We start from the raw sequence: 18,122 nt of genomic DNA, 5'->3' as shown, positions 1-18,122 counted from the left end.
GTGTCCTCTTCAGTCTCTATGACCCCTGCTCCTAGGAGTCTCAGAGTCACTCCAGTATCCTCCCAGGAGCCTATACTGTGTTGTAGGTCTCCACCTTGTCACAGAGAAGCCCAAGGTTTCTCTTTTCTCTGCAAGTCTCTGTCCTCCCTCTTCCCCTCTACAACCCTTTCCCTGTGTCTGATATTGACCCTGATATCTCTCTGTGTTCCTCTCTTACTCTATTCCCTCTAATTAACTATATCTGCTTTCTATTCTTTTTCCACTTCTGAATAGGACTTAGACATTCTCCCTTGGGTCCTCCTTATTGTTGCTTATCTTCTTTGGGTTTGTAGTTTGGTTATCCAGTACTATGTGGATAAAATACATTAATAAATGCGTACATATCATGTGCGTCTTTCTTGGTTTGATTTACCTCATTCAGTATGATCATTTTTGGCTCCATCCACTTGCCTGAAAGTTGCATCATTTTCTTGTTTTTAGTGGCTAAGTAGTATTCCATCATGTAAATGTACCACAGTTTTTTTTTTAAATCCATTCTTCTGTTGAGGGACATCTGGGTTGTTGCCAGTTTCTGGCTATTACTAATAAAGTGACTATGAACATAGTAGAGCAAAAGTCCTTGTTGTATGGTAGAGCATCTTTTGGGTATATGCCCGGAGTGGTCTAGCTGGTTCTTGAGGTAGGGCTATTCCTAATTTCCTGAGATCTGATAGATTGGTTTCCAGAGTAGTTATACAAGTTTGTACTCCCAACAAAGAATATTCCCCTTTCTCTGTATCCTCAACAGCATGTGCAGATACTTGTGGTTTTGGTTTTGGCCATTCTGATGTGTGTGAGAAGGATTCTCAGTTTCTTGTTGTCCATTTTTTTTCAGTTTTAAAAAATATTTTTGTTATTAGCACTGTATCTGAAGTGTAGTTGATAAAGAAAGTCTTTTCCCTTTCTATAGCCTACTATTTTTTTTCAGAAGGATAGTATCCTTTTCCATTCACAAGCTTTTCAGTTTAATGAAGTCACTTTTTAAAATTTTTTTAATTTTTATTAATTTATTCTTGTTACATCTCAATGGTTATCCCATCCCTTGTATCCTCCCATTCTTCCCTCCCTCCCATTTTCCCCTTATTCCCCTCCCCTATGACTGTTCCTGAGGGAGATTACCTCCCCCTGTATCTGCTCATAGGGTATCAAGTCTCCTCTTGGCAACCTGCTGTCCTTCCTCTGAGTGCCACCAGGTCTCCCCCTCCAGGGGACATGGTCAAATGTGAGGCACCAGAGTATGTGAGAAATCATATCCCACTCTCCACTCAACTGTGTAGAATGTTCTGACCATTGGCTAGATCTGGGTAGGGGTTTAAAGTTTACTGCCTGTATTGTCCTTGGCTGGTGCCTTAGTTTGAGCGGTACCGTTGGGCCCAAATCTGCCTATCGTAATGTTCTACTTGTCACTTTTATTAACTGTTGATCTCAGAATAAACATCCCCATGCAATGTCTGAATTGAATCCTGATAATGGGATGAGAAATTAGGACTTGAATGAACAAGGGTAAGCTGTACACAGTCCACAAGAACATTATGCCAACATTTCCTCCTTTAAGTCTAATAAAAGACTAATTTCATTTCAATAATAAACTAATATAGGATAATTGTTATAGAACAGTTATGAAAACTATTAGGTAAGATATACATTTGCCATGTCTTGTCCATACATATTTGTCAACATAGGAGAAAATATTATCGATCCTATTTATGAGAGTCTAAAATTTTGTAACTAAATTATTTTACCAATCTATTAACCTAAAATATCTATCTATAATTTAAAACATGTTTTTAATTTCAAAACAACTAAGCTTAATTTTAAAACTATAATAATAGCATTCAACACCATAAGAAATTTGGGAAAAATAAAATTATTCACCCAAGTAAATAGGAAGTATAGATTACCAGCTTCCAAAACTTAGAGAGAGAGAGAGAGAGAGAGAGAGAGAGATGAGAGAGAGGAGAGAGAGAGGAAGGAGAGAGAGAGAGAGAGAGAGAGAGAGAGACAGAGACAGAGACAGACAGAGAGAGAGAGAGTTGCTGCCTGGACAGAAACCCCAAAACTCTACAGCACTGGAACATCCTCCTTAGCCTTCTGTCCCAGTATATCCAACAGACACGTTTGTGAAGCAGAAAGTATTACATACTTGCTTTCCAGACTTGGCAGAATTCGGTAGTCTATCAGCCTGCATCCAAGGTTGCCCCTTTTAGGCAGAATTCTGTGTGTGACACAAATGAGGACATTTTTTTTTTTTTTTTTTTTTTTTGGTTAGTGGCTTTACCATTTTTGAAACTTTATCCACAAGGAGGTTCTCTGATGCTTCTCATCTTCTTTGAGGTAGGCTGGGTGCTGCCAGGAGTTGATCTGTCTTGTCAAAGAATCCTTAAAATAGTAATAATAATAAAATCTTGAAATGCCATAATTTGTAGGTCTCTGAAGTTTTTGAAGTTTACACAATCAATCTACCTATAGGAACATATCTATCTGTTAAACCTAGTCTGTATATCCCTGTGCTAAATTAAACTAGTATTTGCATCTGATTGACTATCCATTAACTTGAATTACTTAATTATCCTTACTAGTCTGTAATAGCAGTTTTAAAATATTGGAATTGAACCTTGTATAAATGAGTTCTATGGGTAAAATACCTCATATCAGAGATGAAATTATATATATATATACATATATATATAATGTGTATAAAAGATATCTTTAAATTTGAATTTTTATACCAATGTATCAAAATAAACTTATTTTTGCATCAATATGCAAGATTCTATACCAATGAATTAAAAATAACCTTATTTGAGAGTACCAGTTAAAGGCATTGATTCAGTAATCTACCTTTTGTCTTATCCTCTCTAAATGTTTTCTATATTCCTTTCTCTCTTTTCAACCCTTATTTCTATACCCAAGAAAGAAAGACCAAAGAAAAAGAAAAGAGAAAAATCCGAGTTTAACTCCATTTTCCCCCTCTGAATAAGACTGTTGATTACTTATAACCAATATTCAATGGCAATAAACATCCATAGCCCAAGGAAAGAACTAAAAGTCTACCGAACCCCCCTTAGGGGAAATGGGGCATCATTATCTTAAGAGTTCTTCTCACTGATTTTGGGTCATAGGATGCCTTTTTGAGGGCCTAAATAAAATAGGGGAAAATTGGTTAAGCAAGCTAGGAAGAATATTTGTGGTCCGGTCTCTAAATTTTGAGAAATGTCAGGCTTATTAGTAGTCCTGTTTGGAACAGTTTGAAGTGGTAGAAAAATCGAGATCAGTAGCTTTCGTCAAAGCTCACCTGGCAGCAAAATCTGATGAGGAACAGCAATCTAAGCAGTTCAGGATGGAACATGTAGGGTGCTAGAACAGCTGTGTCAACATTGCAGATGGCAGAGCATGAATCCCCTCAAGTCTGATCCAGCATCATCAGTATCTGGTTCTTTTGTTCTCATAAGCATTAGAGATTCATAAATTCATAAATGTATTAGATGTATAGGATGTACAGATCAATTAAGAATGCATTTTTGCTCTTGTTTATAAGCAGAAGGAAAGTTATCTGTAAATATTTATCCATGCCACGTGAAAGAATGGCATGTTCATTTCATGGAGATTTTGTAGCCAAAAAGAATTATTGGCCCTGTATAGACAATCATTATTACATTCAAATCACACAAGGCTGTATAGATTTAAATATCCTCCTCTGGGCTCTTGGGGGCCTGTTGTATTAGGCCAAGCCACTATCTGTCACCCAGAAAAAGGCATCCTGTGTAACAAGACAAGCCAGTTGTCCTGAGCAATAGAAAATGCATTACATTTTAAATAACCCTTACATGCAATCTTTTTTTTTTTTTTTTTTTTTTTTTTTTTTTATTCTAGTGCTCAAATACACCCTCTGCATCTTGTACCTTTTTGAAGTTTGGGCCAGTGTTTCTATATTTGTTGTGGCTACTTTCTTCCTTCCCCTTTTTCTGTATGAATGGGTGATTATGCCCTTTTTCTCTAAATATTTTATTTTATTTTATTGGCATATATATTTATATTATTACACATAAATAAAATAAACTACATACAGCAAGAAGAACTGCAGATCAATCAGGAATTATATAAAGGTTATATTTATGGTGTTTTGGCTAGTTATATTTGGAACCTTTGTAGAAAACATCTTTCCTATCTTGGTGAGTCTAAACTTCTGAGTGAAAATCAATATCTATCATATCTCATTTCTGTCAACAGTATTTTCTGGGCACTTTGTGATAATGAACTCATAACAACTCTTGTTGCCTGAAAAATAAAATCTGCTTAAGATCCAACCAATTAATAATCTACTATGGAGACAGGAGAGATTCAATATCCTCCCACCTCTCAGTAGAGTTCTTGACAGTTGACGGCTTTTAAGGGAGGCAGAGTCAGTTATGTTTAAAGGTGTGCCTCCTGATAAATTTAAATGGTGATATTGAATGACCTGTCACCTCATGTATTTATCAATACTATAAATTGGACTGGATAGATTATTAAAAAGAAATGACGTGAAGTTGAGAGGAAAAGAGAGGTGGGGTTCTAGGTCTAAAAAGAATTAAGGAGAAGAATAGTGGATAAGTATGATTATAGTACATAATAAAAATCAACAGAATTTTATATTCCAAATGACATATAAACAAACAACTCAATTTTGAATAGAATTATTGTCTATATGTCCAAGCACATGTAGCTATTGTCATGATTATCCATGAAAATGAAAGGATGTTATGCTAATGTAGTGCCATGATCTCTAGGAAGGGGCAATTGTTTGCACGTGACTTGCTCACTATGAAAGCGAGGCATACACTACGGTAATTACTTATTCAAAAATCAGATAAAAGGAAGATCCCACAGTAGTACTGGCCTAAGTGGGCTAATAATGTCTTTATCATGTTTCAATAACTAGCACAGATTCCTAAAACACAAGCAGAAAGCAAAATCCAACTATATTGTCAGCGTGAATATTCATCACAATTAGTACTTGGTTTTGAGGTAACACTACAATGACATACAAACACTTTAGAGCTCACTTCTGTGCTAAGGAGCAAAAGAATGGGAGTGCATAGAATACATTTGAGTGATTCAGAGATGGCAGAAATATGATTAATAACCTTCTGTGGTTCTTACAGTATTAAACCATTTCAGAATCATTAACATTTTTCTGCCCCAAGCCACAAAACCATCTGTTTTGCAAAGAACTCTGTGCTTTTTACTGGAAAATGATACTATAATCTAAAACTCTAATAGCAAAATCTGTCACACATAATACTGTTTCACACAATTGAGGTTTGGTCAAGCAGTGTGAGAACAAAGCAACATTTCTTTTTGCATCCAGTAGGCGAGTCCAGCCAACTTTTCTTACTGCGGAATTTTCCCTCACATATTTTCCCTGTCACTGCCTTTAACATGCTGTGCTGCGCTACGGCTCATGTCAAAAGTCTGACTCCTAATTTACAAGCTTCCCTGTCTTTAATGTCTTAGGGAATCTATAGTCTTACTATCAGGGCATTTTCTAGAAAGCATTTATTATTATCTTATAATAAATAAAGAACAATAAAAACATATTGATAATAAATAAGGATGTGAAAAGATAATTGGTACCACTTAGTAATGGGACCACGAGAGAAGTGAAAACCTAAAGGTTGAATCTGTCAACAACTCGAAGGCGAAGCACTGGAAAGAGCTCTCCACATTGGTGCAGACAGGAATGTGGCACAATTGAAAATATTATACTCTGCTAGTTTAAAAGGGAATTTGTTAGCATCTATAATAATACAAAAGGGGTTGAAATATGCCACAATGGGATACTGGCTGCTCCAGAAGACACACATTCAATTCCCAAAATATGGTGCTGACAACTGTCTGTAACTCCAGCGCACAAGATCAGACTCCCTCTTCTGACAGGAACCAGGCACAGACATGGTACATAGACATAGAAGCAGGAAAAACACCAATGCACATGAAAATACAATTAAAAAATAAGTTAAATATATATCATAATTTTATTTAACACTGCTGAGTAAAACTTCACTACTTGTATATACCACATTATACCTGTTTATTGATCTATTGATGATTCTCTATGCTTATCCCATAATTTTGCTATTGTGAATGGTGCTAAAATAAAAAAAAGATATAAATGAAATTTTGTGATATTCTGATTATCTTTTATCTATCATAAGTCCAGGAATAATATAGTTTTCTCATAATACTGTTCTGTCTTTACCTCTTCTTTCATTTATTTATTGATCCATTAATTCACTCATTGTATTACATGTACGTAGCATGTGCACAAGTGGAAGGCACAGGCAACTGAAGAAGTTGGTCCTTTCCTTCTACTATGCTGGCCATGAGTTCCTACTCGGGTTGTCGGGTTTGTGGCAAGCATCTCTACATTTTAAGCCTTTTACTTTACTCAAATATAATATCTATCTATGTTGTCAAATGATCCATTGCTTGTTTTATCCTTTGTTGTGCTCATATGTGGCATTCTAAAATTAGAATAAAAATACGATGATTGCTAATTCAAATTAAATATGCTACCTTGAATATCTCAGTAAATAACTTCCTCAGACATACCAGGAAATGTTTTCTGTACATTAACACCTGATGAATGATAAGTATAGACAAAGAAAGTATAAATGTACAAATATACATGCTGGACTAATATGCACAAGTAGCGAAGTAATTTCAAAAGCTATGAAAAATTCATAAAAATATCCTTTGACACAATTTGTAAAATACATTCTAGGAAGTATAGTTTATACACTGTACATATTTTACTACTGAGGTAGCTTAATCTGCTGCAAAACTCAGATCATAAATATATTAAAGGTATTATGTAGAAGAAAAATACACTGTTTAAATATGTAATCACTGTTAAAAGCTTAATACAGTGACACAAATATTAAATATTTATTATGAAGTAAATTTATAGCTAGCACTGTAGGTATCATTAATAAAGTGGAATCATATATAAATACATATCGGGTGACCTAAGACATGTTAATGAGACATTTATTGTTATTCTAGTAACTAATCATCACTGAATTTTAAGAAGTACTTTTTCATAAGGCAACACTTTGCCAGCAACCAAGAATCCCATATATGCCTCACCTCCGTACAGGCTAGCTTTGAACACAAACAAAACTGAGGTGTTTAGTTCATGTTGCTGCTTGTCTTAGCATGTTTTTTTTTTTTTTTTGATGAGCATATTTGTATACTTTAATCATTTGACACAAAGCATTGTATTTGATGAATGCCTTGCATTTTTGTTTTGTTTTTGGCCAATTAGATGAACATGTGGATGTTTCTAATTTTAACTTCAAGTTAGTAATGCTGCCACTGATATCATTTTCATATAGTTTGAAATGAATTCTGTGGCTTTTGATGGTATATATGTCCATACTAAATAAATGACAAAAACAGTTTTCAAGATGCTTGTAATCAGTATTTGTTAGGACTTCAAATGCTGTTCTCCCTGTCCAACACAGGCATTATAACTCCACTTAGGACTCTTCAAGGAATTGTGAAGTTACATGAATGATCACAATATTGCCTGGAATTTACTAAAACCTAAAGGCTCTATTTTCATGCTTGAAATTGTACAAAATCCCAATTATTACATCAAAGACCCAGGATCTAAGTTCATCAGAATATGATTTTACTTAGATATGAGGGATTTGAGGAGGTTAGTTGAGGTCTATCATGAGTGGTATTATTGTACAGGAAACTTGTACAAGGAGAGGGCCAAGGAAAGCCATCCAATCCAAGAGCCCTCAGAATATATCAGTGATTCTTTTGTGACGTATTAACTGTGAACTTTCAGTTCCAGAAAGCATCTGAGAGTATTTCTGTTGCACTTAAGCCTCCCTTTAGGGCATTTTTGGTTGCTTAAACTAATAGTATAATATACCATACTCATTTTGGTTGGTTATTTCATGTGTTAACATCTCTCTAATTCTTTTTAGTTACAAAAAACTGACATTATTTACCTTTGTTAAGGATATTAAATTGTTTTTAATATATTGTAAATACATTTATTTGAAAATATATTAATTGTAAAACTCTTGCATAATTATTTGAGTGATTCCTTTGCCTATCTACTTTTAGTACAATAAATTTTTATTTCTTCAAATTATAATATAATTACAGAATCTCCCCTTTTCTTTTTCTTCCCTGAAACCTCTGCCATCCAGTCCCTTGCTATTTTCAAATTCAATATCTCCCTTTCATTTAATTGCATTTAAGAGAAGAGGAGTTAGAAAGACTCTAAGACCCAGAGGAACAGAAACTGTGCTAGGAGATTCTGTCTCCTTGAAGTGTCAGAAAGGCTACACCCATTAAGTTTCATCAACATGACTGCCTAAGAAGACCTTAACAATGAAGAAATCAATGAACGTATAGAAGGGGAAAGAGAAAAGGTCAGGAGGCTTTGACCCTAGTCAAAGGACTACCTGGAACTAAATGAGATGGAAAGGTCTTACACAGGGAAAAGTACCTCACTTGTTCATCCAATACCATGTAATCATCCCCGAGGTCATATGCATGCAGTTAACATTATGCACACTGAGCAGGATGTATTTATGATCTATTTTTAAAACACGAGCAGACAGTAAATTTAGTCCTTTTCTAGAGTTAGCATATATATAAATATTTTTTAAATATTGATTTATAAACTTTTCCCAAAATATAGCCCTAGTATAAGTCATGTTACTAATTCTTCTTTAATATACAATTGGAACTACTTTATAGTTTTGTAATTTATTCTTAAATTTTTATGTTTGTGTACTGCATGGCATGTACTATATATCATCACCCATCCTTCCCCTGACTTTTCCCTGGTGCCCCTGGCTCACTTTCAAATTCATATAAATGTTTCTTTTGGGTTTGCCCATTATGGGGTTCATCCTCAAGGAAGATTGACTCTCCTCTTGTCACCTGTTGCTCTTCACTGTGCACTTTATAGAACTCTCAAGTGATGTCTAGCAAACTGCATACCTGTGAGTAGGAGCGTTCATATGTTGTTACTCTTCTAGTTGGAAAACCAGAATGAGACTCTGGATAACACATTGAAGGAACTACTGCACTGTGACAAATTCACGATAGCTTGTGTCTTTCCTTGTTATTCATGATTTCTTTGGATAATTATTCTTCCCCACTTCTTTGTGAGACATGTCTTATATTAATATAAACAATCTGGCTTCAAACTTGCTTTATTTGGCTTTGGGACGCAAACTCTGGGCTTTGTGAATGCTATGCAAACACTCTACAAGCTGAGCTGCAGCTCCAGAACTGCTTTATCAATCATTACACTTTAGTCAGTTTTTAATCACTATGATAACATAGTTGCTGAAAAAAACTCTTAAAAGAAACATGTGTGTTTATTTAGACGGGGTTAGTTTGTTTGGCTGTGACATATCAGCCCTTGCTGGCTGCCTCTTTTTTTGTGCTTGTAGAATTCCATAATATCATTTCAGATGTGCAGTTGAGATGAAATGCTCAATTTGTAGGATAGGTAGACAGAGGTGGAAAGGAATAGTTCAGGACTGTCTGTTACTACCCACGGCACATGTCATCAAGTCTCTCCAGCTGGGCCACACCACCTTTCATCACCACTTAATAATATTATTGCTTTTCCATCAGAGGATTAGTCACATAATGAAATAAGATCCTTAGGATTCCATAATCTCATATAAGCCTACAATCTTACAGTCACATGATTGTTTTGGATAGTTCAGATTCAAGTTATATCACTATAAATACATAGAATTAATCTTCTAATAATGCTCACTATAACATTTTAAAAGTTAGTGTACAAAGTTTCATAATATTAATTTTATCCAAACAAATTACATGCAAAATAACACAAATAAATTATTAAATATATGAATGAGTACTATTCAATTTCCGTATTGTTTTACTTAATTGTAGGGAGAAAAATAATGAAGGAAATAAACTGAAAAATAGTCTGTTTTTAAATTCAGCCTTACTCAGGAAATTCGGGAAATTTCTCCTTGGTATCAGCATTTTCATAAGCATATATCCTTTTAGCCTTAAGACATCTGACTTATCTTTTAGTGTCCAAAACAGTTTGAAGAGCAGCATAACCTATTTTCACAATGTATAACAAAAGAAATGTAATAATTTATAATTTGAAAGCTAAGGAAGCAGAAAAGAAAATTTAAAGATCACATTTTAAGGCACATTTTTGCGAGATTGTTGTAAAGAATGGAAGGGATTGGATGTTAATCCATAATGTAGATTGGCCCTTCTGAGTGTAGATAGGAAAATCTTGCCACAATATTTAGAGAATGTTTGTCATTGGTGTTCATGATAACAGTCAGAGTGGGAAAGAAATGGCTTTCTGCTTTTTTTCTCAAGGAGACATCAGGAATGTGGATGCCTCCAAGGAAACACAGACTCAACAGGGCTGATGAATATTTAAACTCAGAAAAAGTGTGGCAGCATATACAAAACCTGCAAAGCTTCAAGCCCCATGGAGTCCCAGCCTTGAAAGGTAGAAGTGGATGGCCTCTGTGATGTTTTGAATAAAGATGGTTCCTCCAATAGTCTTACAAGATCCCTTCATAGGCTTTTATATATTTGAATGCTTAGTCATCAGGAAGTGGTATTATTTGAGAAAGATTAGGAGGTGTATATAGCCTTACTGGATGGGTACAGCCTTGCTGAAAGAAGTTTATCATTTAGGGTGGGTTTTGTGGCTTAAAGTGCCCAAGGCAGGTTCCATGTTGCTTTCTTCCTTCTGTTTGTGGATCAAGACGTAGAACTCTCAGCTTGCTTGATCTAGCACCGTGTCTGCCTACATGCCATCATGCTCTCCACCATCATGATAATGAAGAAATACTTTGAACTGTGAGCAAGGCATATTAAATGCTTTTCTTTATTTACAAAGTTATTGTAGATGAGCAAAACACTCTGGAAAACTAGATGCAACTACTACCAAAATGAAGAGGATAATAGGTCAAAATATCTATTTTAAATACTACTTAAAAGGGAAAATATGTGATGTTGATTCACCTTTTTACCAAGATGTCACTGAAGAGGTGTATGGGGGTTGACAATTTCTGTGAGAAATCCAAGACTATAAATCAAGTAAACAATTACAACTGGATGACTCAGAAGGAGCCTCATTTAATACTAATTGGCTTTTTTGGCTCGCAAATAAATCTAATACCTATAAATTTTTATTTTATTTATCCTCCCATTTTATTTTAGTATTGGTGTTGGTTGTTTTTACTTTTGATAAACATATTGTGGCTCCATAATAGTATATTTCAAATTAATGATTTCTATAAATCTACATGCAATACTTTCTTATCATGTCACCTTTAAAATACTATGTACATGGGTAATATATTTTTTTGCATAGGTTATGTATACTTTGGAGGACACCAAGTCCAATTGATTTACTGAAGAACTGGAAACATCAGTAAATTGCTGTGTGTCTTGACCACCCAGGGAGAGGTATTTTTCCAGGGCCTTTCACTGTTTGAATGAGGTGTATCTACACTTTAGTAGCAACAATGGGAAAAAACCCTCCAAATCCACTAACTTGAGATTCCTTAGAAAATGAGCTAAATAAAATCACAGAGACTAATTATAAATATGACATTCTTACTCTCTGAAAATTCTTAGTACTTGAGATCTTCCTCTATACGCTTACATTATAAAATGATTTTTTTATTGATGGTATACTTCTGGGAAGTGGTGAAGTTTAAAAATATTTAAGAGATGGTGAAAAGGAAGTGAGTAGATGCTGGAACGAGTGCTTCTGAAGGTTAACAGAGTGAGCCAAGCCACAATTCTTACTTCTTTGTTTATTCTGTTATAAAGTAAATGGCTGTGCACCAGTGTGCATGACCAATATGAAGAGCCTCTGCACACCTATGCAAGGCATGGTCCACATATCATTATGAGGATCTCTAAGGCTGTTAGCCAAAGTACTCCTTATAGTAACAGAAATGACTAAGGCTACAGGACAAAAGAGACCACAAGACAAGAGCTGTCACATTAGTTACAGAATTTCAACAGTGGGGAACTGTAGGGAATTGGAGTTAACACACTTCTTGTCTTCTTGTCGTTGAGAGTTATAATTCTCCACTCTTGTTTCAGCATCATTCAGCTAGACTAAGGACTGGAAGGGGAAATCTGGGAATACTGTCTTCACCATATTAATGTTAAAAAGGGAATGGAATTTTATGTGTGTTATTAATTATCTGAACATTCATTCATGAAGTAGTCAGTTGCAAAGCAAACTATTTCAAAGAAAATCCATTGCCCATCAACCGTACAAAAATGACCAAAAAATTAGTTTTAAGGGTAAATATAACTATCAAGTGATAGTGATAATTATTCTTTTGAGAAACACCTAGTTAATGAACTTACTATTTAATTTTCATTCCCAGAAGAACAATCTTACCAATCAAACTTTTGTGGCTCACTCTGAGATTTTACTGGTAAGGTTTTGACAGGATAAATCCTTTTGTGCTATTGTGTTGTTCAATATTTAGTAACTTAGGTCTGCTAGTTGTTGACAATGACTTTTTTTTCAATCAAAGTCCTAGATCTATCAAAATAAAGCTTAAACATCCCAATTAGGTGAGCTTATTTCCCTTGTTGAGCAAATAGGTTTCAATATGTACACACACACACACACACACACACACACACACACACACACACACGATATTTTTTTAAATTCTTGACACAACATTGTGAGACAAGGAGTCTCCACATACCCCATTGAGTTTACATGGGTCCAATGTAGGTTTTTGGCATATATATTATGGTTCTGTAGCTTGGTGTTTTGTGGCTTTCCTAACAATGGGAGCAGGGGTTGTCTTTGACTCTTTTGCCTGCTTCTGGGACCCTTTTCCTCCTAATAGGTTGCCTGAGCAAACTTTGACATGAAGGTGTCTTCCTAGTCTTATCACATCTTTTTATGCCATGTTCCACGGATACCCTTGGGAAATCAGCTCCTTTCTGTAGAGAAACTGAGGAGGATCTGGAGAGGAGTCACGTTAGGGGAAAGGGACTTGCAGGAGAAGGAGAGGAAACTGGGGTCAGCGTGTAATATATGAGAAGAAAAGAAATCAAAACAAGTCTTTTCCCCCAGTGAGCTACTTTGGAGGAAACTAAAATTTTATTTGCAAATAATTATCAATTGGAAGCATCTTTTGGGTTCTGGTTGGGGGCTGTTTCCATGTCTCTTATCAGCTCTAGGACACCATTTTGTACATTCCCATATAAGCTCCCACTTGCTGCCACAGTCTCTCTGAGTTCATATATATTTATTGACACTGTTGATCAAAAGGGTCCTGTTCCCTTGTGTTATCCACTACCTTTACCTCTTATACTATTTCAGCCTCCCCTTCAGTATGGTTTCCTGCACCCAGAGGGGAGGAATTTTGGAAACAACCTCATTGGGGTTGAGTCCTCTTACTTCCTGCACCAGTCCTCCTGTCGGTGTTAACGATAAATGTTTTCATTTTCAGGAAACTTACCAGAAGAAGCCAAAGGAAAGATGTTGCCAACACAGGTGATTATACTGTTCTGATGATTGTTTTTTAAAAATTTGTTTGCTTTTAACTCAATTCTTATATATAACCTGGGAGGTTTTATGTGGGACCATCCCTAGATTTGCTGCATGTCCAATATTTTTACTCTATTCTGATACTACTCTTAGTTAGAATAAAATGGTTCCCAGAAGGGTTAAGTCTGCGCCCTACAAACTGTGTCAGTTCTGTTGTAAATCCTACACATAGTTACCAGACAACTAAAACTGAAGGGCAACTTGATCACAATCATAGTAGTCCTTTTCTCCTTTATTATGGAAAGGAAAATCATCCCAATATTTAATTAGATAAAATGATGATCACATAATAAAATGTAAGAATTTCCAACCTATTTCATTGTCTGTCATTTCATGTAATATTTGGTACTTTGTCTTAGTGGACAAAGTCCCCACGGTCATCCAGGAAAGCAACTGACAAGAGCATCATAAGGTCAGGTTTGAAAACTAGAAAAAAAAAAAGATTCCAGACAGATGTTTTCCAAATAGATAGAGGAACATTTGTTAAAGGAAGAAAATATTCCTGTCATCAAAGACAGAACATTCTCTTGAACTATTCATTATTTTCTTATAAATGTTAAGATAACTATGCTTCTTAGGAAATAAATTAACTGCTTTTTCTCTTCTATTCATAATCTAGGGATACAGAAACAAAATGTTCAGTTTTTGCATTTCTTACAGAGTTCAAAATAATGGCTGTTTTTCGTGTGAATTTAGCAAATTCGCTCTTTCATTTAAAGCAAAAGAGGTTGTTTCAAAGTTGGAATATTATTAATATACTAGAACTAGGACAGCCCTCACTCCCACTGTTAGGATTCCCACAAGATCACCAAGATACACAGCCATAACATATATGCAGAAGATCTGGGTCAGACCCTACAGTCTCTCTGATCTCAGCAAGCCTTCATGAACACCTGTCAGTTGACTGTGTAGGACTTCCTTCTTCCCATGATGGCCTTGACCCTCTGGTTCCTCCAATCCTTCCTTCCCCTCCTCCACTGACCCCCAGAGCTCTACCTCCTGGTTATCTGTAGATCTGCTTCCATTAGGGGCTGAATAAAGTCTGTGTGGTCTCTCTGATAAGTAGTCTATGAGACTATGCCTAAGATCACTTTCCAGGCCAGACAAACTGTAGGTCAAAGGGCTTATGACAGGGTTGATATTTCAGCTCCTCCACTTGAGGCCTTCCCAGGCAGAAAAGAAACTACCAATATAACTCAGCTGCAGATACTGTAACCTACAACAAGTAATAGCTGTGTAAAGTTATCAGCATAACCAACTACTTTTTTGGTATTGGATTTAAGGCTCATTCCATGAAATAGAAACCATGCCTGACAATGCTAAAGTGGGCAAAAACCTGAGACTAGTAGGTTACAGAGCTGGGGGGAAACCTACTGCTATTATTCTGCTAAAAAAAAAGAAATTAAAAGACTCCTAATGAATACTGCTATACTCATAGATCTGAAAGGCTTTAAAGAATTCAGTTCTACATGGTAGTTCTCATCAAACCCGTCCTCTCAAGAATCTGCAGGCTATACAGGATAGGAGGCAAAAGATTTTAAGAACCAGAGGTGACAGACAACTTCAAGGAAATAATAACTTCCAGAAACAGTGGGACTACTGCACATATGAGCACATAGAGACCATGGCATCATCCAAGATATCTGCATAATTTCAAGCTAAATGAGGTTCTACCACTAAAGAGAGAAAGTGGATATAACCAGTCTTAACCAAGATGCTATGTGCTATCATTACCTTCTGGTAATGAGAAAATCTGTTTTCTTCAATGGTGTCTCACTGGGATAGCAATAACATTTCAGGACAGGCCGTGTGTGTGTGTGTGTGTGTGTGTGTGTGTGTGTGTGTGTGTGTGTGTGTGTGGCATCTCCTGCCTTTTTTGGTTTTTTAGTTTTATGACATTGTTCATTTTAAATAAAAGAGAGATAGAAAAGAATAGAAGGTGAGATGAGTAGTGAGTTGTAGGGTTTCGATAGATTGGGAAAAACAAACAATCAAACACATTATGTGAAAATTCTTTTCTATTAAAAGATAAGAAAAATGATTTTAAGGGCCTGTGAAATGGCTCAGCAAGTAAAATCATTTACTTTCAAGCCTCATTACCTGAGTTGGAGCTCAATGATGCACATGTGAAAGGAAAGACCCAACTCTTTCAAGTTGTTCTGTGCTCTCTTCACATTTTTATGGCATATCTATGCATACAGACATGAACACAAATTTTAAAAATAAATATAAATATAATTAAATTTAATTGATGAATTCAGAGAGGTAGTATTGTAGGGAGTATTGATTTATATGTATATTCTGTCCTTGTTCCCTAACAAAGCTATTTTCAAACACTTTAGAGAATATTTTCTGATATCCTTAGTTTTGGAAATATGAAACAAACTCATAAAAATATTTCTTTAAATCTTTTGCATCTATTTTTGGCTCTGTTTGCCACTTAATAAATATTTTCAATTTGTTCATATGTAATTTTCTTGCAGTTTTCATATTATCTCTCCTTTTTGAGCATCCTTTATTTGCATCAAAATATTTTTTCAGAAGGTCTTCCTTTGATTCTTTCTCAGAGATAGTTTTTTCTTGGCTTATTTTTATCTTTTGATTAATTTGTCAGATTTTTTATTTTGTTCAAAACTGAACATTTATATCTTCTTATATGTGATCATTCTTGAATGAGATTCTTATCCATAATGAAATTTGCCATTTTTTAAGTATTATGGACTTTCTCTGTGCCAAGGTTTTTCCTGTGGTAGAAAAGTTTAAGATCATTTTATGTCCATAATAAGTCTCAACATATGCAGTGAGTTGATACCTTTGGTTTTTTAAATTCATATATATTGCTTACATTTTTAATTAAATTATATTGATATTATTAGCACCACTCCCTATCATCCCTCTTATCCTTGCATGTACTTTGACAATTATTTTATTTGTTATTATATAGGTATATAAGTGTTTAGATGTATAAAAATAGCCTTCCCAGTACAGTTAGTGACATTTGTACACATATAATTTCATAAATGACTGCTAGAAACTGCATAAACAATTTTGGAGCTCGGGGGTAAGGGGAAGGTTTTGGAGGTGTAGGTGTTCCCTCAGGAAAACTTGCTCTCTGGGAGGACCTGCCAGCAGTCCTTAGTTACCTATCGTGCTTTGTCTAGGGCTAAGGCCTCATGAGGCTTTCCTCTTCTAGTGTAATATGCCTGTTAGTAACATTGAGGTTCTTTTTAGGAAGCCATATTGTTGAGGTGTCATGAATATAGCTGGGCTTTCACCTCCTGGAAACAGATCTCACAGAAGTAAGTATTCCTTGTCTTCTGGTTCTTGTAGTCCTTCCTCATCATCTGTATAATGTTCTCCGAGGCTTAAGTACAGCAACCATGTTGCCAAATGCATGCATGCATACACGTGCGCACACACACACACAAACACAAACACATATACACCTACACACACACCTACACACACACACACACACACCTACACACACACACACACACACACACACACACACACACACATATATATATATATAATGTGGCTGGGCCCATGATCATTTCTTCTCTGTATTTTAAACTGTTGTGGTATTTTATAATGGTCTCTATCTGTTGCAAAGAAAGCCTGCTTTGATGATAGCTGAGAGTTACTCTATTTTGTGGGCATAAGGATAAGTTTTTAGAATACATTTAGGAATTATGGTGTTTAGTAAAGTGGTGCTAGAAAGTTTTCTTCTAAGATTCATGAGCTCAAATTTCTGTGGTGAAATTTTTGGTTTCCTGTAAGTGTTTTTTTGTTTGGGTCCCAAATATGAAACCTGGGAATGTTTTTAGTTCATTCTCAATTGAAAACCAACTCATGAGGGGGCACGTGATCTTGGTCAGCTGGAAAGAGACTCAGGAAAGGCACATGACTTCTGTTAACCAAAACAAACCCCTTAGAGTTCATGTGATGTTTTTCTGAAACCTGTCTTGTGAGAGGGCATATGATGGTTTGCTGAAAATAGACACACGAGAGGGCACATAATGTTTCGGAAGATTTTAAATAGAAGCCCACCAGCACCGAGACAACACTGCTACACATTGCAATGATTCTCATTGCTTTGCTGGTCTTCACTCTGCAGAGAGAAATGCTCCAAGAATTTCTCATGGTACTCCAGCTGAATCTGGTTGCTTCATCTGACTCGTGCTGATGTAGAGGAGCCCTCCTGTTCTGCTGGATCATGCCGCTGACAATGATTCATGTTGCTGTTTGGTGTTTGCTTTTGTATTGGCCTGTTAGTATTCTGACCATGCAGAGTGGAATTGGCCCAAGGAACTATGTTGAAAGAGGTTCCACATCTCCTACCCCAATTAAGTTTTTTCTTTCCTACCTCTGGTAGGTGGGTTGGAAGGGAGGCAGAAGCATTTAAGAACCCTAAATAAAGAAGGTGTTTGAAAAATCTAAGCCTACAATC

Source organism: Acomys russatus, chromosome 31, assembly GCF_903995435.1.
Source record: "Acomys russatus chromosome 31, mAcoRus1.1, whole genome shotgun sequence".
NCBI lineage: Eukaryota > Metazoa > Chordata > Mammalia > Rodentia > Muridae > Acomys > Acomys russatus.
This window is presented reverse-complemented; position numbering follows the sequence as displayed.